Genomic DNA, 22184 nt, shown 5'->3' with positions numbered 1-22184 from the left:
GTGATGAGGTGTTTCTGCTTAACACAGAAGTGGATGAACAACCTCTGGAGGTTCTTGAGAGATGGGGAAACATGACTGAATTATTTTGGCAAAATGATCTGGGCAGCAGAGTGAACTACGGACTGGGGAGAGAAAGGAGACAGAGAGGTCAGCAAGAAGGCTGATTCAATAGTAAAGTGCCTGGATCAATCTAGTAGCAGTTGGGATGGAGAAGAGAGGTCAAATTTTAGCAGTGTTCTGAAGGTAGAATCAACAGGATTTTGTGACAGATTGAATTTGTAAGTTGGATGATGAGTTGAGGATAATTCCAGGGCTTGTGAGACAGGGAGCATGGTGATGCTGTCTGTGGTGACAGGAAAGTCAGGGAGAGGACAAGGTTTGTGTGGGAAAGATGGAGAAATTTTCTTTTGGACAAGCTTAAAGTGTCAGTGGGACATTCAGGTAGAGATGGCCTGTTGGAAGGAGGAAATGCAAGACTGCAGAGGCAAGAGCTCAAGGCTGCAGAAGTAGATTTGGGAATCATCCACGTGGAAGTGGTTGTTGAAGCCATGGGAGCAAATGAGTTCTCTGGGGAAGTAGTTGTAGATGGAGAATGGAAGGGGATCCAGAATTGAGTCCTAATGGACTCCCACAGTTAAGGGGAGGTGGGAGGCAGAGGAGGAGCCCACAAAAGAAACTGAGAAGAGAGGCCAGAGAGGTAGGAAGAGACCAGGAGAGCACGGGGTCTGTGAAGCCGAGGTTGGATAACATTTCCAGGAGAAGGGGGTGGTCGGAAGGGTCCAAGGCAACTGAGAAGTTGAAGAGGATTCGTATGGAGTAGAGTCCTTCAGATTTGGCAGGAAGGAGATCTTTTGTGTCTTTAGAGAGGGCAGTCATGGAGTGAACAGGGTGCAAGTCAAATTGGAAGGGTCAAGGAGAGAACTGGAGGAGAGGAAGTGGAGGCAGCCAGGGTAGACGACTCACTCAAGGAGGTTGGAGAGGAATGGTAGGCGAGAGATGGGATGATAATCAGAAGGAGCCATGGGATGAAGGGAGAGCTTTTTCAGGGTAGGGGATACACCAACATGTTTGAAAGCAGTGGGGAAGAAACCATTGGAAAGTGAACGATTGGAGATGGCAGTCCGGAGGGGAGAAAGGAGGGGGTGAGTGTTTTGATAAGCTGTGAAAGGATGGGTGGGAAGTACAGCTACAGTGGGGTAGATTTTGAGAGAAGGCAGGAGAGAATTTCATTCGTTCAATTGTATTTATTGAGTGCTTACTGTGTGAAGAATGTGTGAAGTATGAATATGGCTCCTCTAGAAATACCTTCTTTGGGGAATTCTCTTCAGCAAATCAATCAATCAATCAATGTGATTTATTGAGTATTTACTGTGGGCAGAGTATTGTATCAAGCGTTTGGGAGAGTTCAATATAGCAGAGATGGAAGAGTCCTTCCCTGCCCACAGTGAGCTTACAGCCTAGAGTCACAGCAGTTACCACAGCAGAAATGAGAGAGATAGTCTCCCGTGCTACATTGAAAGATGCTTGTGGACAGAGATAGTGACTTGTGCAATAAATTCTATGACCATCTCCATCTCGTACAACCATCTTGGTTGTTACAACCAACCAAGAGATAAAACAACCATCTCTTGGGCAATATATTCTATTGCTTGCCTGAGGAAATAAGAGTTGGTGACAAAGGACTCAGGACACTGAGATTAGGAGAAGTCTGTGTAAAGCGGAATTCCTCCTAGGATAGAAACTTCATTGTGACTCAGAAATAGTGTTCTTTATTCCCTTATTCTCCTTTGCAATTTTCTGGGAAAATGTCATGTTTATGAGATTAATGATTCCAGAACTCATTTCCCAGGCAGTCCTGTCGTTTGTAATTCTTTATGTCACATGTGTCTACACCCGTACACCCACACATGTGGTCGGCTGTGTTCTGAGCTGGGATATGAAAACACCCTCAAAAGGAGAAGCAGCAGAGAAGACTGTAGAACTCATCAGTTTCGTTTCACAGCTTGGATTTACATGCAGACTTGTTTCTTTTCCCAGTTGATGGGAAGCACACAGTCTCTGTGTTTCACTTGGAGCCAAGGGTTTATTCCCAAAAGACCAGGCAGCAGATAATTCTCCTCAATTTCTACCTCCAACATTAACACCAGACTAAACTTTGCACACGCCTCAATTAAAAGTTCCATTGATTTCCTTTTAGAAACCTGCCTTAGAGTTTGACTTTATATCATTATTATTATTATTATTATTAATATTATATTTGTTAAGCTCTTACAGTGTGTCCCTCTAGACTGTAAACTCGCTGTGGGCAGGGAATGTGCCTATCAACTCTATTGTACTGTACTCTCCCAAGCACTTAGAACAGTGCTCTGCCCACACGGTAAGCGCTCAATAAATACCACTGACGATGAGGATGATGGCAAAGCACTGTACTAATTGCTGAAGTTGATGCAAGCTAATCAGGTTGGACACTGCGCCTGTCTCATCTGGGGCTCACAGTCGAAGTCAGAGGGAGTAAAAGCATTGAATCCCCATTTTACAGTTGAAAAAACTGAAGCACAAACAAGTTAGGTGACTTGTCCAAGGTCTCACAGCAGGCCACTGGCAACACAGCATCTCTGGCTCGTAGGCCCAGGCTTTTTCCACTAGGCCATTCTGCTCAATCAGTCAGTCAATCAGTGGCATTTATTGAGAGCTTTATGTGTACAGAGCACTGTACTTAGCACTTGGGAGAGTATAACATAGCAGAGTTGGTAGACATGTTCCCTACCCTCAAGGAGCTTATTGTCTAGAGGTAAGCTCATTGCACTTATCTAAAACATAAGGCTGAGGTGGCTTTTTTCCCACAGTTACCCCAACTCTTCTCTGAACCATCTGGAGAACTGGGGAGGGTAAGTAGGAATATCAGTATTACTGCAGTTCTTGTAGTGAACTTTGTAACCAAAACATTTACACTCACCGCTGAACCCAATGGGCCAACTTGCTTGATGTGTATGTACTGGTTAATTCCAACAAGATTTCAGAAAACTACTGTCTTGGGAAGAAGTGCTTTCTACAAAATGTGCTTTAACAGAAACTGGCTTGGAACACAAAACAAAGAGTAATGCATAAACCCTGGGATAAGATGGAAAAAAGACAAGGATCCTGCAAAAGCTATCAGAAAACTGCAAGATGATCCTCAGAGTTAAAATGCTCTTGTTTTGGTTTTTTTGCAGAAACATTTCTGCAGCTGCTGACCATTTCTCTGTATTAGCAACAGCTCGGCTTTATTTTGTTAGGGGGGTTGACAAATTACAGTTCCTGGACTGTGGGTTTTTTTTTCCTTTTTGTTGTGGCAATACATGAAAATGAAACTATATACATTGTTTTATCCGGCTTTTTTTTTCCATCAATTCCAAATTCTCCTAAACTCTCCCAAAGAGAGACCCTATATCTATGTAATTTCAACTGGAAACCCAAAGGAAAAGAACTAGATAATCTTCGCTGTTCCATATCAGCTAAGGATGGATTTGAAAACTAAATATTTTGGGAACTTACTCTGAATTTGGTTCCAATCTTTAGCGTATTGTTAAATGATTTGTAGAGTGGGGGGGGCTGAGAATTCCAAGAACATCATTCCCTAGTCGATTATAATAATTGTGGTATTTGTTAAACACTTACTAGTAGTTTTCAACCACAAGGGTAGATTCAATCCAATCAAATAATCAAAAAATGATATTTATTGAGAGTTTATTATACTAAGCACTTGAGAAAGTACAATCAGATCTGACACAGTCTTTGTCCCACAAGAGCTCACAGTCTAAAAGGGAGAACAGATCTTTTGTAATAATAATAATAATAATAATAATGATAATAATTGTGGTATTTGTTAAGCCCTTACTATGTGCCAGGCACTGTACTAAGGGCTGGGATGGATACAAGCAAATCAGATTCAACATAGTCCCTGTCCCACGTGGGGCTCACAGTCTCAATCCCCATTTATAAATGGGGTAACTGAGGCACAGAAAAGTGAAGTAACTTTGTCCAAGGCCACATGGCAGACAAGCGGTGGAGCAAGAATTAAAAGCCATGACCTTCTGACTCCCAGGCCCATGCTGCTTCTCATCATCATCAGTGGTATTTATTGAGTGCTCACTGTGTGCACTATACTGAACACTTGGGAGAGTACAATATAACAGAGTTGGTAGAAGCCCCATGCTCACAATGAGCTTGCAGTCTTGATCCCCATTTTACGGATGAGGAAACTGAGACGTAGAAGTTAAGTGACTTACCCGAGGTCACACAGTAAAACTCTGAAACTCAGTCCTGTGCTCTTTCCATTAGACCACAATGCACTTCTGCACCTTCACCCTCTCAGTCTTCCAACTTTCCCCTGGTTTTCTTTATAGACAATAATGATGGATACTAATGAAGCAGCCAAAAGATGATATTAAGTCTCTGGGTACCAGCATATCAACCTGGCTTGTGGTTGTAGTTCCTTTGTGTCTCCTGACAGGAAAAAAGGGGATGCAAATATGTCCATAAAGGAAAAAGGTAAGATGTTCTCTTACTGACTACTTTTTTCTTAATCATTTGCTCCTTTAGAGACTCCTGACAAGAAAAAGGGGGATGAAAATATGTCCATAAAGCAAAAAGGTAAGACGTTCTCTTATTAACTACTTTTTTCTTAATCACTGGCTCCTTCAGAGATCTTACTTCAAGTATAGGACATAAATGCCTACTTGGTCTCTCTAGACTGTAAGCTCATTGTGATCAGGGAATGTGTCTACCAACTCCGTTATATTATACTCTTCCGAGTGCTTAGTACAGTGCTCTCCACAGAGTAAGCACTCAGTAAATATGATTGATTGATTGATTGATTGATTATTCCCCATGGATGGTTGCTAGGTAGAGTGGTGAATGATGGGGGTAAGCAAAACTGGGATCATTCAGGACAGGGTAGAGCATTGTCTTACCTAATGGAAAGAGCAGAGACCTGGGAGCCAGAGAGGCAGTGTGGCCCAGTGTATAGAGCAGGGGCCTGAAAGTCAGAAGGGCCTGGGTTCTAATTCCCGCTCTGCTACTAGTCTGCTCTGTGACCTCAGGCAAGTCACTTAACTTCTCTGTGCCTCAGTTACCTCATCTGTAAAATGGTGATTGAGACCGTGAGCACTACGTGAGACAGGGACTGTATCTAACTCAATTGCTTGTATCTATCCCTGAACTTAGAACAGTGTCTAGCAAATAATAATAATAATAACAATAATAGCATTTGCTAAGTGTTTACTATGTGCAAAGCACTGTTCTAAGCACTGGGGGGGTACAAGGTGATCAGGTTGTCCCACGTGAGGTTCACAGTCTTAATCCCCATTTTACAGATGAGGTAACTGAAGCACAGAGAAGTTAAGTGACTTGCCCAAAGTAACACAGCTGACAAGCGGCAGAGTCAGGATTAGAACCCATGACCTCTGACTCCCAAGCCCATACGTTTTCCATTGAGCCACGGTGCTTCCCTATTAACTATTACATGTCCAAGACGGAACTCCTTGTCTTCCCTCCCAAACCTTGCCCTCTCCCTGACTTTCCCATCTCTGTTGAGGGCACTACCATCCTTCCCGTCTCACAAGCCCGAAACCTTGGTGTCATCCTCGACTCTTCTCTCTCATTCACCCCTCACATCCAAGCCGTCACCAAAACCTGCCAGCCTCAGCTCCGCAACATTGCCAAGATCCGCCCTTTCCTCTCCATCCATACCGCTACCCTGCTCATTCAAGCTCTCATCCTTTCCCGTCTGGACTACTGCATCAGCCTTCTCTCTGATCTCCCATCCTCATGTCTCTCCCCACTTCAATCCATACTTCATGCTGCTGCCCGGATTGTCTTTGTCCAGAAACGCTCTGGGCATGTTACTCCCCTCCTCAAAAATCTCCAGTGGCTACCAATCAATCTGCGCATCAGGCAGAAACTCCTCACCCTGGGCTTCAAGGCTCTCCATCACCTCGCCCCCTCCTACCTCACCTCCCCTCTCTCCTTCTACAGCCCACCCCGCACCCTCCACTCCTCCGCCGCTAATCTCCTCACCGTACCTCATTCTCGCCTGTCCCGCCATCGACCCCCGGCCCACGTCATCCCCCGGGCCTGGAATGCCCTCCCTCTGCCCATCCGCCAAGCTAGCTCTCTTCCTCCTTTCAAGGCCCTACTGAGAGCTCACCTCCTCCAGGAGGCCTTCCCAGACTGAGCCCCTTCCTTCCTCTCCCCCTCGTCCCCCTCTCCATCCCCCCCACCTTACCTCTTTCCCTTCCCCACAGCACCTGTATATATGGATATATGTTTGTAGATATTTATTACTCTATTTATTTATTTTACTTGTACATATCTATTTATTTTATTTATTTTATTTTGTTAGTATGTTTGGTTTTGTTCTCTGTCTCTCCCTTTTAGACTGTGAGCCCACTGTTGGGTAGGGACTGTCTCTATATGTTGCCAACTTGCACTTCCCAAGCGCTTAGTACAGTGCTCTGCACACAGTAAGCGCTCAATAAATACGATTGATTGATTGATTGATTGATTATTACTATTGACTATTTTATATATTAAACTCAATGTGACAAAACACTATATGCTAAGGATTGAAATAGCTACAAGATGATCAGGGAAGCAGCGTATCCTATGGAACCAGCATGTCCCTGTGGGAAGAGCCCAGGCCTGGGAGTCAGAAGACCTGGGTTCTAATCCTGAATCTGCTACTTCTCTGCTGTGTAACTTTAGGCAAGTCACTTAACTGCTGTGTGCTTCAGTTACTAGATCCATAAAAGGAGGATTGAGACTGGGAACCTTTTAAGGGGCAGGGGCTGTGTCAAACACTACTAGCGCTTAGTACAGTGCTAAGGCACAGAGCAAGTACTTAAGAAATGCCATAAAAAAAAGATCAGAGCACTTCAGATGGCTCTGTCCTGGAGGGAGGCAATATGTTCTACTAGAATCTGCCTCAAAGTTAGAAAACCCTAGTTCTAATCCCACTCTGCAGCTAGTTGCTGTGCAATCTCAAGCAAGCATGCAACTTCTCTGGGCCTCAGTTTTCTCATCTGTAGAGTGGGTTTCAAAATGTTTGCCTCTTTCTAACTCCCAAGAGTGTTGTGAGACTACAGTGAGATCATTAGTGTGAAAGTATCTTGAATATATAAAAGTGCTATCAAATTCCTCAAGTAGTAGTGATTGAAGTATGAGAAGCAGTATGGCCTAGTGGAAAGAGGCCTGGGAGTCAGAGGATCTGGGTTCTAATCCTGACTCCATCATTTGCCCACCGTGTGACCTTGGGCAAGTCGCAACTTCTCTGTGAAATGCAAAATGCAAAATGGGGATTCAATACCTGTTCTCCCTCCTACTTAGACTGTGAGCTCCATGTGGATCAGAGATTTTGTCTGATCTGATAAACTTGTATCTTCCCCAATACTTAGAACAGTGCTTGACACATAGTAGGTTCTTAACAAATACCATTACGATTATTATTATTATTAATAATAATAATAATAGCAGTATTAATAATAGCTTAAACACCTATTGTGTGCAAAGAACTATACTAAGTACTGGGAAAAGTATCTGGATGAGAAATAAGCAGGGTCCCTGGACTCCAAGGGGGTCACAAATCTAATAATAAAGGTGGGAGGGAGTTGATGACAGGAAAGATAAAACGAAGAAAATACAAAAAAAAAAGGGAGAGAGACTGTGGTAAATATGGCAAGAGAAATAGGGTGACCTATTGGATAGAGCAGAAGGCTGGCAGTCAGAGGAATTAGATTCGAATTCTGGCTCTACCACTTGTCTGCTGTGTGACAAGCAGACGTAAGTCATGTAACTTTTCTGTGCCTCAGATCCTTCATCTGTAAAATTAAGCTGGGTTATATTAGGAGAGTAGCAGGGTGAGATAGGAGAAGGCAGGGTAATTGAGTGTTTTAAAGCCGATAGTAATGAGTTTCTGTTTGATGCAGAGTTGGATAGGCAACCCCTGGAGGTTCTTGAGGAGTGGGGAAACATGGCCTGAACATTTCTGTAGAAAAATGATCTGGGCAGCAGAGTGAAGTATAGGCTGGAGTGGGGAGAAACAGAAGGCAGGGAGGTCAGCGAGGAGGCTGATGCAGTAATCAAGGTGGGGTAGGATGAGTGGTTGGATTAGCATGGGAGTAGTTTGGATGGAGGGGAAAGGGTGGATTTTAACAATTTTGTGAATGTCAAACTGACAAGATTTAGTGATAGATTGAATATTGAATAGGTTATGGGCTTATGAGACAGGAAGGATGGTGGTGTCACCTACAGTGAGGTGAAAGTCAGGGGAAGGACAGCTTTTGTGATGGAAGTTAAGGAGTTCTGTTTTAGATGTTAAGGTTGAGGTGATGGTGGGTATTTTAATGGTATTTGTTAAGGCACTGTACTAAGAGCTAGGGTAGATACAAGCTAATCAATTTAGACACAGTCCCTGTTAATGATAATTAATATAATGGCATTTGTTAAGTGCTTACTATGTGCCAGGCACTGTTCTAAGTGCTGGGGTTGGTACAAGATAACTGGGTTGGACATAGTCCCTGCCCCAAGTGGGGCTCACGATCTTAATCCCCATTTTACAGATGAGGTAACTGAGGCCCAGAGAAGGAAAGTGACTTGCCCAACACTGCTTCACATGAGGCTCTCAATCTTAATCCCCATTTCACAGATGAGGTAACTAAGGACCAAAAGAATGAAGTGACTCGCTCAAGGTCACCCAGTGGACAAGAGGCAGAGCCGGGATTAAAACCCAGGTCCTCTGACTCCCAGGCCCATGCTCTTTCCACTAGGTCTTGCTGTTTCCACGCTGCTTGAACGTGGGGACAACAGCGCGTGAGATGAATAGGTACAGAGAGTGGGCTGACGTTACAGGTGAAGGGTGCAGGCTAGATTGTAGAGGGAGTGAAGCAAGGATAAATAATAGCAGGGGGTGAGCTGACTGTGTATCTTCAAACTGACTGCTTGTTCTTTCTTGGCTTCTCCCTTCCCCTTCCTCTTTTTTTCTTCCTCTATCCACCTAGCATCTTTACGCCTTTCTCTCACTTCCCATTTCTTTTGCTGCTGTCTTAGCCAGTACTGGTTTTAGCCCCGGGCTGCCCCGCTGTTCCAAGAGGCTTATAAATGTAGCTACTTCTCCAGCCTCTCTTTGCCAACCTAAGCAAGTCTGTCAGATGCCCCTGATCAGCATCGATGGAAGAACTGAAACCCTTCTATCCGCCTCGGGAACAATGTTTGCAGAAGGAAAAGTCACAGACCAGTCATTGTGCGGCTCCTGTGATCTTCATTTTTTTTTTTTAATTTTTCTACTGGTGTTTGTTAAGGGCTTACTGTGTGTCAAGGGCTGTTCTAAGAACCAGGGAACCATTCTAAGCGCTTCATGTGGCTTTCACCGCCAGTGACCCATGTAGTCGCAATGACAGAAACTGGAGAGGGAAAAATTTGTCTTCTTGGCAAATTTTCACAGCTTAATCGATGGTATTTATTGAGAGCTTTCTTTATTTATTGAGAGCTTTCTGTATGCAGAGCACTATACTAAGCACCTGGGAGAGTACAACACAACAATTTAACAGACATATTCCCTGCCCACAATGAACTTTTACAGTTTAGAGGGGATTAAAGAGAGAAACCTAGCTCTGATTCTGGAATGTGGATGAAACACACTTCCCTATGGTGTGGCATTACCCCACTGACTGCCAAATCAATCAGTCGATCAATCAGTAGTATTTATTGAGTACCGACTGGGTTCAGAGCACAGTACTAAGTGTGTGGGAGAGTTCAGAACAACAGAGTTGGTTGACACATTCCCCTGCCTACAAGGAGCTTACAATCTAGAAGAGGAGACAGACAATACGAATAAATGAATGACTGTTATGTACATTAGTGCTATGGGACTGAGGGAGGATGAATATGGGGAGCAAATCCAAATGCAGGGTTGACACAGAAGGGATTGGGAGAAGAGGAAAGGAGGGTTTAATCAGGGAAGGCCTCTTGGAGGAGATGTGCCTTCAGTAAGTCTTTGAAGGTGGGGAGAGTCATTGTCCATCAGATAAGAAAGGGGAGGGCATTCCAGGCCAGGGACAGGATATGGGATGCTTTCCAGATGCTAAAGATAAACAGAATGGGAAACTTAACAAGTGGGGAAAGCACCTCCTCTAGATTGTAAACTCATTGTGGGCAGAGGACTTGTCTACCAACTCTGTTATTTTGTATTCTCCCAAGTACTCAATCCAGTAGAGAAGCTTAGAGAAGTAGTGTGGCTTAGTGGAAAGAGCCCGGGCTTGGGAGTCAGAGGTCGTGGATTCTAATCCCAGCTCCGCCACTTGTCTGCTGTGTGACCTTGGGCAAGCCACTTAACTTCTCTGTGCCTCAGTTACCTCATCTGTAAAATGGGGATTAAGATTGTGAGCCCCACATGGGACAACCTGATAACCTTGTATCTACCCCAGCACTTAGAACAGTGCTCGGCACATAGTAAGTGCTTAACAAATGCCATCATTATTATTATACCGTTAGCACTCAAAAATAACTGATTGATTGATTGATCGATGAACTTGCACTCTAGGGGGAATAAATCACACATCAGGGCCTTCCATAGAAGAGTTGGAGCTCCAGATACCATGATTTAATGCTGGGAAGGAAAACCGGCCCCTTCCCTTTCTTTTGGCAGTCAAGGATACCTCCTCTTGCCGCTTCTCCTCTCCCAAGTTAGAAAAAGATAACTAACTTAGAAAACAAAATTTGAACGAGTGAGGTCTAGTGGAAAGACCAAGGGCCTAGGAGTCAGAAGTCCTGGGTTCTGATCCTGGCTCTGCCACTTGCCTGCTCTGTTACCTTAGATAACTCACTTTATTTCTCTGGGCCTCAGCTGTAAAATGGTAATTAAGACCTTGAGCCTCCTGTGGGACAGGGACTGTGTCCAACCTGATTTGCTTCTCTCTACCCCAGATCCTGGCACATAGTAAGCGCTTAATGAATACCATAAAAAAGTCCAATCTTCATAAGAATCCATTCTTTTATGCTTTAATGTCAGGGTGAGAGTCTCTGAATCTTTTTTACCATCCCAGATAGATTGTAACAATAATTGTTGTATTTAGTAAGTGCTGTACTAAGCATTGGGATAGATACAAGATATTCAGGCTCAGTGTAGTCCCTGTTGCCCATGGGATTCACAGTCTAAGTAGGAGGGAGAACAGGTATTGAATTCCCATTTTACCAATGAGGAAATTGAGGCACTGAGAAATTAAATGACTTCCCCAGGGACATGCGGGGGGAAAGTGGCAAGCTTAGAACCTACGTCCTCTGACTCCCAGGAGTGTGTCCTTTTTTATTAGACCACCTGCTTCTCTCAAGTTTATAATTATAATAGTATTTATTAAGTACTTTCTATATGACAAGCACTGTACTAAGCGTGGGGTAGATACAAGATAATGAGGTCCCACATGGGACTCACAGTCTAAGAAGGAGGGAGAACAGGTATTGCATCCCCATTTTGCAAATGAGGGAACTGAGGCCCAGAAGTGACTTACCCAAGATCACACAGCAGATACGTGGCTGAGCAGGGATTATGACCCAGTTCCTCTGGCTCCCAGGCCCATGATTTTTCCACTAGGCTTGTCACTTCTTTGATGGCAGGGATGGTGTCTAACAGCTGTACGTTCCCAAGCACTTCGTACTCTGCACATAGTAAACACTCCATAGATACTCCTGACTGATGGATGGATTGATTTCTGTACCCAAGCTCTCCCTGTCCAAATGTTCCACTTGTTCAAGAATCTAATGAAAGGGGGTGCAGTGACTCACCCCACACGGTAAGGGTGCCTCACGATTTGGGGGAGCTGTCAGATGGAGACATCTCCTAAAGGAAAAGCAACTTCAATTAGTCAATTGATCAATAGCATTTATTGAGCTCTTACTGGGTGCAGAGCACCATATTAAGTGCTTGGGAAAGTGGGGGAAACAGTCATTAAAATAAATGAGAGATAGGGGAAATAGTAATGATAAGGTTTGGGGCATAAGTGCTGCGGGGCTGGGGTGGGTTTCGAAGTCAGTGAGCAGTATGCTTAGTGGTTAGAGCATGGACCTGGGAGTCAGAAGGTCATGAGATCTAATTCTAGCTCCACTACTTGTCTGTTGTGTGACCTTGGGCAAGTCATTTCACTTCTTTGGGCCTTGGTTCTCTCATCTGTAAAATGGAGATTGAGACTGTGAGCCTCACATGGGACAGGGACTGTGTCCAACCCGATTTGCTTGTATCCACCCCAGAGCTTAGTACAGTGCCCGGCTCATAGTAAGCACCTAATAAATGCCATAATTATTATTATTATTATGACACAGTCAAGGGCAAAGGGGATGCAAGGGCCAGGAGAGAAAATGAGGGCTTAGTTGGGGACAACAGGAGACCTGTATCCCAAATCAGGACAGACAGCTCTTTAAATTCATAAACTCAACTTTGGAGAAATTCCCAGAGAAGTCATATGTCTCTCCCCACAACCTCACTAACACAACCTTTCCTCCCTCCCCAGCAAAAACTGGGAAAATAATGATCTGGATACTTAGACTGCTGTTTGGGAAAAAAGAAAGTTGGAGGTCAACTATGCTACAGTAAGAAGAGTAGCCCAACCTCAAATGTGGGGTTAATTGAAAAAATGTTTTGTGTATTTTTTTTCCTTTAAAATAGTGGGAAAGCCAATGTTTTGCCCTAGAGCTAATAAATGAATATTTACTAGGAAATAAGTAGCAAGGGCTAAAGGAAGGCCTGGGTATGGCTGACAAAGTTTCGAGGAAGGTGGATTGCGATCTGGCAACTCAGAAAAGGCTTCTCTAAGCTTCAAAATTCTTGGTTTAAAATGCAAACCTTTGGTCTCTGATAATGAATTTCTTCCTAGGCCCGAGTCAGGGAAGATGGGTTCTTGTCCAGGCAATGAGAATGTCATAGCTCAAAAGTCACTTGTCTGCCTTCAAGTTCTCTCCTCAGACTTGGTCCTCTAGAAGCCAAGGGGAGATATTCATTTGCAAATATGAATAAAGCTACCAGATTGGGCTCGTCTGTTATAATGAGAAAAATTGTTTGTGAACATTTTGGGAAAAATGTCCCATTAGCAACCAAGGAATTAAATAAATCTGGATTTTTTGAGGAGGAAGGCAAGGATGAAGAGAGGTATTCATTCGTTCAATCAATCAATCAATCAATAGTATTTATTGAGCACTTACTCTGTGCAGAGCACTGTACTAAGTGCTCAGAGGAGTGCAGTATAACAGAGTTAGTAGACATGTATCCTGATCACAAGGATCTTACAGTCTAGAGGGGAAAACAGACATTAATATACATAAATAAATTACAAATATGTACATAACTCCCTTCCCCACAGAATTTACCAGACCACAACTCTCCCCACCATCTTAAAGCCTTCCTAAAAGTCTACCTAATCTGGGAAATCTTCCCCAATTAATTCACATCACCCCATGGACATCAAAAAATACCTTGGCAAATCAGCACTTAGATTCCATTTCCAGCACTCTTGTACATATGTATAGTTTTATTTATTTATTTATTATTTACATATGTTTCTGCATAGCCAACTATTTTCTCAGCTGTTCTGCTCTGGTGTATTTATTCTGTCTTGTTTGTTCCCAGTTCTTTCTCCAACTTTCACTAGCTGTAAATAATTTCCATCTGCCTCCCCATATCTAGAGGGGAAATCTATCTTGTCTCCCCCTTCTAGACCTGTGAGCCCGTTGTTGGGTAGGGACTGTCTCTATATGCTGCCAACTTGTACTTCCCAAGCACTTAGTACAGTGCACACAGTAAGCGCTCAATAAATATGATTGAATGAATGAATGATGAATATCAGATTATAAACTTGAGGTCAAGGGATCTGGGCCTTGCTTTCTCTTGTATTTTCCTGAGCACTTAATCAAGTGTCTGCCACTCTGTATGCATTCAATAATGCCATCATCGATTAAGTAATAATAATAACAATGGTATCTGTTAAGCGTTTACTATGTGTCAAGCTCTGTACGAAGTGCTAGGGTAGATGGGAGAACATCAGGTCCCTCATGAGGTTCTGTCTAAGGAGGGAGGACAGGGACCAGATAGAGCACAGGCATGGGAGTCAGAAGTTCATGGGTTCTAATCCAGGCTCCACCACTTGTCTGCTGTGTGACCTTGCTGTGACTTGTCTGCAATTACCTCATCTGTAAAATGGGATTGATGATGATGGTATTTGTTAAGCTCTTACTATGTGCCAAGCACTGTTCTAAGCACTGGGGTAGATACAAGGTAATCAGATTGTCCCACATGAGGCTCACAGTCTTAATCCTCATTTTACAGATGAGGTACCTGAGGCACAGAGAAGTTAAGTGGTTTCCCAAGGTCACACAGCAGACAGGTGGCGGAGCCGGGATTAGAACTCACATCCTCTGACTCCCAAGCCCGTGCTCTTCCCACTAAGCCATGTTGCTTCCCCATGTGGGACAGGAACTGTGTCCAACTTGATTGCCTCATATCTACCCCAGTATTTAGAACAGTGCTTGGCACATAGTAAGCACTTAACAAATACCATTATTATTATCGTTATTATTATTATTGTCCTTTCTTTTTACTGCTACTGATTTCCTGCCCACCAGTTCCTTACTGGTTTGTTTTTAGCTTCTACCACAAACATTAACCAGAGGTGGGTCTTTAAAAAGAGGAAATACAATTCAGTCAAATCCATGTCAATCAGAGGTTTGGTGAGTACAGCATGGGGTTGGGGGATTTTTCAGGGATTCAGTTATCTTTGCTATATTCTTGTCTCCAAGGCCAAACAGTGTGCTCAGGCATAGGGGGTAGGGGATAGAACATGAGCCTGGGAATCAGAAGGACCTGAGTTCTAATTCTGGCTCTGCCATCTGTCTACTGTGTGACCTTGGACAAGTCACTTATATCTGTAATTTATTTATTGATATTAATGTCTGTCTCCCCTCTGGGTGCAGAGAAGTGAAGTGACTTGCCCAAGGTCACACAGCAGACATGTGCCAGAGCTGAGATTAGAACCCAGGTCTTACTGACTCCCAGGCCTATGCTCTATCCACTAAGCCACACTGCTGCCTCTCCCTCCAGTCTCCCCTGACTTCTCACCAGAAAGGAGAGAAGAATAAATGTCTACCCACCATGCTTATCTTCCCTGACCATCCACCCCAGCACTCCCTCCCCATTTCCAGGGAAGTATTTTGTATCTCCTACTTTTCAGCAACAACGAGCAAAATGTTCAAGGTCGGCTGAAACAACATTTTAAATGTTAGTGAGCATGGAGCCTGAGGAGTGAGAGAGAAGAGGGAAAATGTCCAAGACGGAAAGTGGAAAGGACCTCCTTCATATTTACTAAACCTCTTTGGAGATGAAGGACTTTTAGGGTCAGGAGCTGTGTCTAGTTCTCATTTGTGACTTCTTTTCCAGCATTCAGTACAATGTTCTGTGTACCAAAAGTGCTGAATAAATACTATTACTAATTGTATTTACTGATAAAACTCAATTTCACATGCAGAGTGCTTTTTATGACAAAGATGTTAAATAATGATGATAACCTAATAGTAGCCAGTTATTAGGAAGAAATGATTAGTTGCCTACTTCAAGAAAACTTTTTGCCCCATTGGTGAGAGTTAAAATGTAGATCTTGGCCAATGTATAGGCTAATGTATATGTATGACCCTGATGACTCTCTCAATAATAATAATAACAATAATGATGATGGTGTTTGTTAAGCATTTACTATATGTCAAGCGCAGTTCTAAGTATGAGGTGGATACAGGCTAATCAGGTTGGACACAGCCCCTGCCCCACATGGGGCTCACAGTCTTAATCCCCATTTTACAGATGAGGGAACTGAGGCCCAGAGAAGTCAAGTGATTTGCCCAAAGTCCCACAGCAGTCAAACGGCCATTCTGGGACTAGGCCTCAGGTCCTTCTGAACCCCAGGCTAATCTCCCCCTTCTTTGAAGACTCTTTGAGGGCAGCATTAATGTCCACTAACTCTATTGTCCTCTCTCAAACTCTTAGTACAGTGCTCTGCACAGAGTAAGCACCCAATAGATACCTCTGATTGACTGACTGATTCACTTTTGAGATGAAAGTGCTTGTTGTTCCAGCTACCTGGGGGGAAAAAAAAACCCAAAGTATCAGACAGATACGTCTATACACAGGTAAACCTTATAAATAAATGCCTTACTGTTCAATAAGATATGAACTGACTGGGTTGAATAATGGTGAAGACACCTAATGTTGGAGGCTAAAGACATATTTTCCCCTTCTAACAAATGGGGAAATTAAGATATAGAGAGTTATCTTTCTGATTCTTCAGCCGTGCTAGAATAGCTGGGGGCAGACTCCATGAAACCATTGGATGGCAAATTCCTTGTGGACAGGGTATGTGCTTTTTCCTTTTGTTTGTACTTCCCCAAACACCCAATTGCCCTCAGTGCTCATTACTATTAACAATAAATTGGATATTTTCTAAATGCCTACTTTGAGTCAAGCACTGCACTAAGAGCTGAGAATGAGCATGGTCTAGTGGATAGAGCAAGGGCCTGGGCATCAGAAGGACCTGGGTTCTAATCCCAGCTCTGCCGCTTATCTGCTGTAACCCTGGACAACTCACTCAACTTCTGTAAGCCTCAATTACCTCATCTGTGAAATGGGGATTAAGACTGTGAGCCCTATATGGGACAGGGACAGTGTCCACCTAATTAACATGGATCTATTCCAGAGCTTAGTACAGTGGCTGGCACACAGCAAGCACATAACTGAAACCATAAAAAGTTCTGTGGTAGATACAAGATAAACAGATCAGGCTTAATGTCTATCCCACAAGGGACTCATACGTAGGAAGGAGAACAGGTACTGAATCTCCATTTTGCAAATGAAGAAACTTGGTCCCCTTCTGTTCTCGATCTACACGCACTCCCTTGGTGACCTCATTCGCTCCCACGGCTTCAACTATCATCTCTATGCTGATGACACCCAGATCTACATCTCTGCCCCTGCTCTCTCCCCCTCTCTCCAGGCTCGCATCTCCTCCTGCCTTCAGGACATCTCCATCTGGATGTCTGCCCGCCACCTAAAACTCAACATGTCCAAGACTAAACTCCTTGTCTTCCCTCCCAAACCCTGCCCTCTCCCTGACTTTCCCATCTCTGTTGATGGCACTACCATCCTTCCCGTCTCACAAGCCCGCAACCTTGGTGTCATCCTCGATTCCGCTCTCTCATTCACCCCTCACATCCAAGCCGTCACCAAAACCTGCTGGTCTCAGCTCCGTAACATTGCCAAGATCCGCCCTTTCCTCTCCATCCAAACCGCTACCCTGCTCGTTCAAGCTCTCATCCTATCCCGTCTGGACTACTGTATCAGCCTTCTCTCTGATCTCCCATCCTCATGTCTCTCCCCACTTCAATCCATGCTTCATGCTGCTGCCCGGATTGTCTTTGTCCAGAAACGCTCTGGGCATGTTATTCCCCTCCTCAAAAATCTCCAGTGGCTACCAATCAATCTGCACATCAGGCAGAAACTCCTCACCCTGGGCTTCAAGGCTCTCCATCACCTCGCCCCCTCCTACCTAACCTCCCTTCTCTCCTTCTACAGCCCACCCCGCACCCTCCGCTCCTCTGCTGCTAATCTCCTCACCGTGCCTCATTCTCGCCTGTCCCGCCGTCAACCCCCGGCCCACGTCATCCCCCGGGCCTGGAATGCCCTCCCTCTGCCCATCCCCCAAGCTAGCTCTCTTCCTCCCTTCAAGGCCCTACTGAGAGCTCACCTCCTCCAGGAGGCCTTCCCAGACTGAGCCCCTTCCTTCCTCTCCCCCTCATCCCCCTCTCCATCCCCCCCATCTTACCTCCTTCCCTTCCCCACAGCACCTGTATATATGTATATATGTTTGTACATATTTATTACTCTATTTATTTATTTATTTATTTATTTTACTTGTACATATCTATTCTATTTATTTTATTTTGTTAGTATGTTTGGTTTTGTTCTCTGTCTCCCCCTTTTAGACTGTGAGCCCACTGTTGGGTAGGGACTGTCTCTATATGTTGCCAACTTGTACTTCCCAAGTGCTTAGTACAGTGCTCTGCACACAGTAAGCGCTCAATAAATACGATTGATGGATTGATTGATTGATTGATGCCCAGATAAACTAAGTGATTGATCTATTGATGACTATTTTTTAAAAAATACCTCCCAGGGCCTAGTTAATTTTGCAATGGACACTCAATAAATACTGATGATGAATGTATCCATTGCCACAGATAATCAGTGACCTATAACTTCATTCATTCAATCGTATTTATTGATGCTTACTGTATGCAGAGCACTTGGAAAGCCCACTTCAGCAATAGAGACAATCCCTGTCCACACCAGGCTTATAATCTAGAAGGCTAACTTTAAGCCAACCCTTGGAAGATCTCCTGCAGAAAAGTGGTAGAACCAGTATTAGAACCCAAGCCCTCTTTCCACTAGGCAACACTGACTTCTCAAGGCCATACTTTCAGCCCTTTCCTTTGTTCTAGTGACTCCCTGGTTTCTCAAGAGTATTAAATTTCTTAAAGAAAGCCAAAGTTCAATAGAGGGAAAAGATTTTCTGCTCCTCAAGTATCTCCTCTCCCTTTCCTTCCCCTTCCTCAGCCCTCTCCCCCTCTTGCTCCTGCTGTTCTAAAGCTTTCATTAACTTTAATTTTCATGAATTTAAAAGATTCCTTCGAAACTCCTTGTGGGCAATGTCCATATCTACAAACTCTCCCAAGTCCTTAGTTCAGTGCTCTGCACCTAGTAAGTGCTCAAGAAATATGATCGATCGATTGATGTCCCAGTAAGTTTCACTGAGCCAAACCAAAGCTAAACTTTGGCATAATTACTATTATTGTTCTTATTAGTATGGCATTTATTAAGCACTTACTATGTGCTAAGCAATGGGGTAGATGCTGAGATTACAATCCCAACATTCCCCCTCTAAGATTTTGATTTTGAAGTGGCTTACCCCCACAGCCTTTTCCCTCTCATTAGGAAGGAAAACAACTTAGATTTAGGACCTTCTGCCAAATGATCCAAAAGCTTTGTGAAAACTGCCACCATCCATCCATCCATCCCCCATATAAACAACCCTGAAAAGGGATGAGTTTTTTGTCTCTGGCCTTGTTGCGGTTCGAGAAGTAAATGCCTAGAAAAGTTAAGTGGATTGCCCAAGGTGACTGGACAGATCAACAACAAAGAGGAATTAAGCCCAGATCTCCTCGATCTTAAGAGAGAAGACTCTACTTAGGATTAGCTTTAGTCCTCAGATCAGTGTTCATCTTGGAGCGAATCCAAAGTCAGGCATTTTCTGGAGGCAGCAGGCTTTGGCTTGACCCACGCCGATTTATGCCTTGGCAGTCTGTCTGTCATTTAGTCGAGTTTCCAAGTTCTAATGGAGTCTCCAATTTCCAGGTCCCTGACATTTTTTGAGGCCAATCACCACAGAGAGGAGGGTTTAAATTGTAACCAAGAGAGCGAGCCCCATGTCTAATGCTGTTTGAAGGAGAAACAGGACATTATGGCAGCTGAGATTACTCATAAGAACAAAACCGACAGAGACAACTCCCTGAAGCTACCTCTGCTGCATGTGCTAGCCATTCGGGCTGAGACCAGTCATGTTCACCGACCAAATCAGAGGTAGAAGAAAGACTGGTCCTGTTTATAAATCGACAGAGCAGGAGGAAATGAACCCAAATGCGTTCCATAGAACCCTAGGACTGAAATTTCTGGCAGTGTAGCCAAATAAACCATTCATGCAAATTAGCAATGGCTGATGCTTCATTTGCTCAGGAAAGGACAGTGAGCTGTTAGCGGTCTCAGTAACAACAAAAGTTCCTGCCGAGACTCAAAAGTGAGGGGCAGGGAATGTGTCTACCAACTCTTTTATGCTGTCCACTCCCCAGTGCTTAGTACAGTGTTCTGCACCCATAAATTCCCAATAAATGCCATTGACATTGATTGAGGGGGTGGAGTGTGGAACAGAGTGGGTAAGCAGGGAGAAACTCTTGCCGTGAGGTCAGAGTAAAGAGTCCTGGCTCGACAACTCTGTGGTAAGAAATAGTGGTGTCTCTGCCTCTTGTCTATTGTGTTGTTCATGAGCTGTTCAAGCTCAGCAATTGTTGCCAAATTGTACTTTCCAAGCACTTAGTACAGTGCTCTGCACACAGTAAGCGCTCAATAAATACAATTGAATGATTGACTGAATGAATGAGCTCAGTCAATCCTTCATATTTATTGAGTGCGTACAGTGTGCAGAGCACCGTACTAAGTGCTGGGGAGAGTACCGTACAATTAACAGACACATGTTCTGCCCAGAATGAGCTTACAGTCTAGAGGAGGAGACAGATATTAATATAAATAAATGACAGATATGGACATAAGTGTTGTGGGGCTGGGAAGGGAGGATGAATAAAAGGAGCAAGTCAGGACGATGCAGAGGGAGTAGGAGAAGAGGAGAGGAGGGCTTTGTCAGGGAAGGCCTCTTGGAGGAGATGTGCCTTCAGTAAGGCTTTGAAGGCAGGAAGAGTAACAATCTGTCGGTTATGAGGAGGGTGTCCAGGTCAGAGGCAGGGCATGGGCGAGAGGTTTACAGTGAGATAGATGAGATGGAGGTACAGTGGGAAGGTTGGTATTAGAGGAATGAAATGTGTGTGTAGTACATGTTTGTACATATTTATTACTCTATTTTACTTGTACCTAGTTACTATTCTATTTATTTTATTTTGTTAATATGTTTTGTTTTGTTGTCTGTCTCCCACTTCTAGACTGTGAGCCCGCTGTTGGGTAAGGACCATCACTATATGTTGCCAACTTGTACTTCCCAAGTGCTTAGTACAGTGCTCTACACACAGCAAGTGCTCAATAAATGCAATTGAATAAATGAATGAATGAATGTAGTAGGAGTGTTGTTGCTTGTTGTTGCTGTCTTATGCTGTCGAGTCTAGCTCCTTATTCTGGTCTCACTGGAGCAGCTTGTAACTGCAGGCTTGATCCCCTCAAGGCAGCTCTGACATTTTTAGGGCTCCCCCAGAGGCACCAAGCTTCCAGAGCCGGCTACCACATGTGGAAAAAGTTTTACAATCAGGAGGGTGTTGCCCTTGCACTAGGATTTGCACCCTATATTCACCCCATCCTCATCCCCACAGCACTTAGGCACAAATCCATAACTGATTTATTCATATTAATGTCCGTTTCCCTTCTAGACTATAAGTTCATCATGGGCAGGGAACGTGTACTCTTCCAAGTGCTTAGGACAGCACTCTGCACACAGTAAGCACTCAATAAATATGATTGATTGATTGATGAACCACACAGAAATAAGGCTCTGTCAGAGATCTCAGGCCTGAAAGCAATTGGACTGGACTAAAAAGAAATCAATCTAAGGACAAGAATAAATGTTGATTATATCTACTGCCATGATTACTGTAGTGGTACAAATGGGAAGGGCTGTAAAAAATTGCATTCGCAAAAGCTGTGAAGTGTTCGATCTTCTATAAGTTTGTGAAACTTGGAGCTACTAGGGTTTCATGAACACTACTTATAAATTATTCATGTGGATATGTGTGCTAGTATATATTTACAGCAGGGAGAAGTCTTGAAGATCTATAGAATTTCTATGAGCTTTGAATCTAGCTTCATTGCTGTACTAGTTTGTGATATGAATTAATTCCCCTTTTAGGATTGCACCCGGAGAGTTTCCAGTACTCTACCTGTCTCGGCTACAGGAGGGAGAGCCAAGCAGGGGCATACCCCCTCCATTCCTAGCTTGGCCCGTGGCTTGTGAGTGGAAGGCAACCTGCTACAAATCAAAACTCACCCATGCTGGGCAGCAGCAGGCATGGGAGAGAGTCGAGGGTGGAGACTCACGTTTACTGCATGGAAGAAGGCAATGGTAAACCACTTCTGTATTTTTAACCAAGAAAACTCTAAGCATACACTACCAGAACGATTGAAGATGGAGAGGGGAGGGTTCTGGGAGAGATGTGTCCATAGGGTCGTGATGGGTTGGAGACGACTCAACAGCATAAGACAAGACAATTAATTAATTAGCTATGGCATTTGTTAGGGCCTCACTATGTGCCAAGCACTGTACTAAGTGCTGGGGTCTGTCCAAGATAATTAGATT

The 22184-nt window shown here is 43.9% G+C and overlaps 1 non-coding gene across 1 annotated transcript; it reads left to right on the top strand.

Annotated features, from left to right (window-relative positions):
- Positions 1–21727: 21727 nt before the first annotated feature.
- Positions 21728–21865, top strand: LOC119941087. The gene has a single exon (XR_005455120.1). It is a non-coding gene; the product is annotated as a small nucleolar RNA SNORA7 (small nucleolar RNA).
- The last annotated feature ends 319 nt before the right edge of the window (positions 21866–22184 follow it).

Source organism: Tachyglossus aculeatus, chromosome 19 (assembly GCF_015852505.1).
Source record: "Tachyglossus aculeatus isolate mTacAcu1 chromosome 19, mTacAcu1.pri, whole genome shotgun sequence".
Classification (NCBI taxonomy): Eukaryota; Metazoa; Chordata; class Mammalia; order Monotremata; family Tachyglossidae; genus Tachyglossus; species Tachyglossus aculeatus.
Note: the sequence above shows the minus strand (reverse complement) of the source record. Positions and strands in the feature narration are given on the sequence as shown.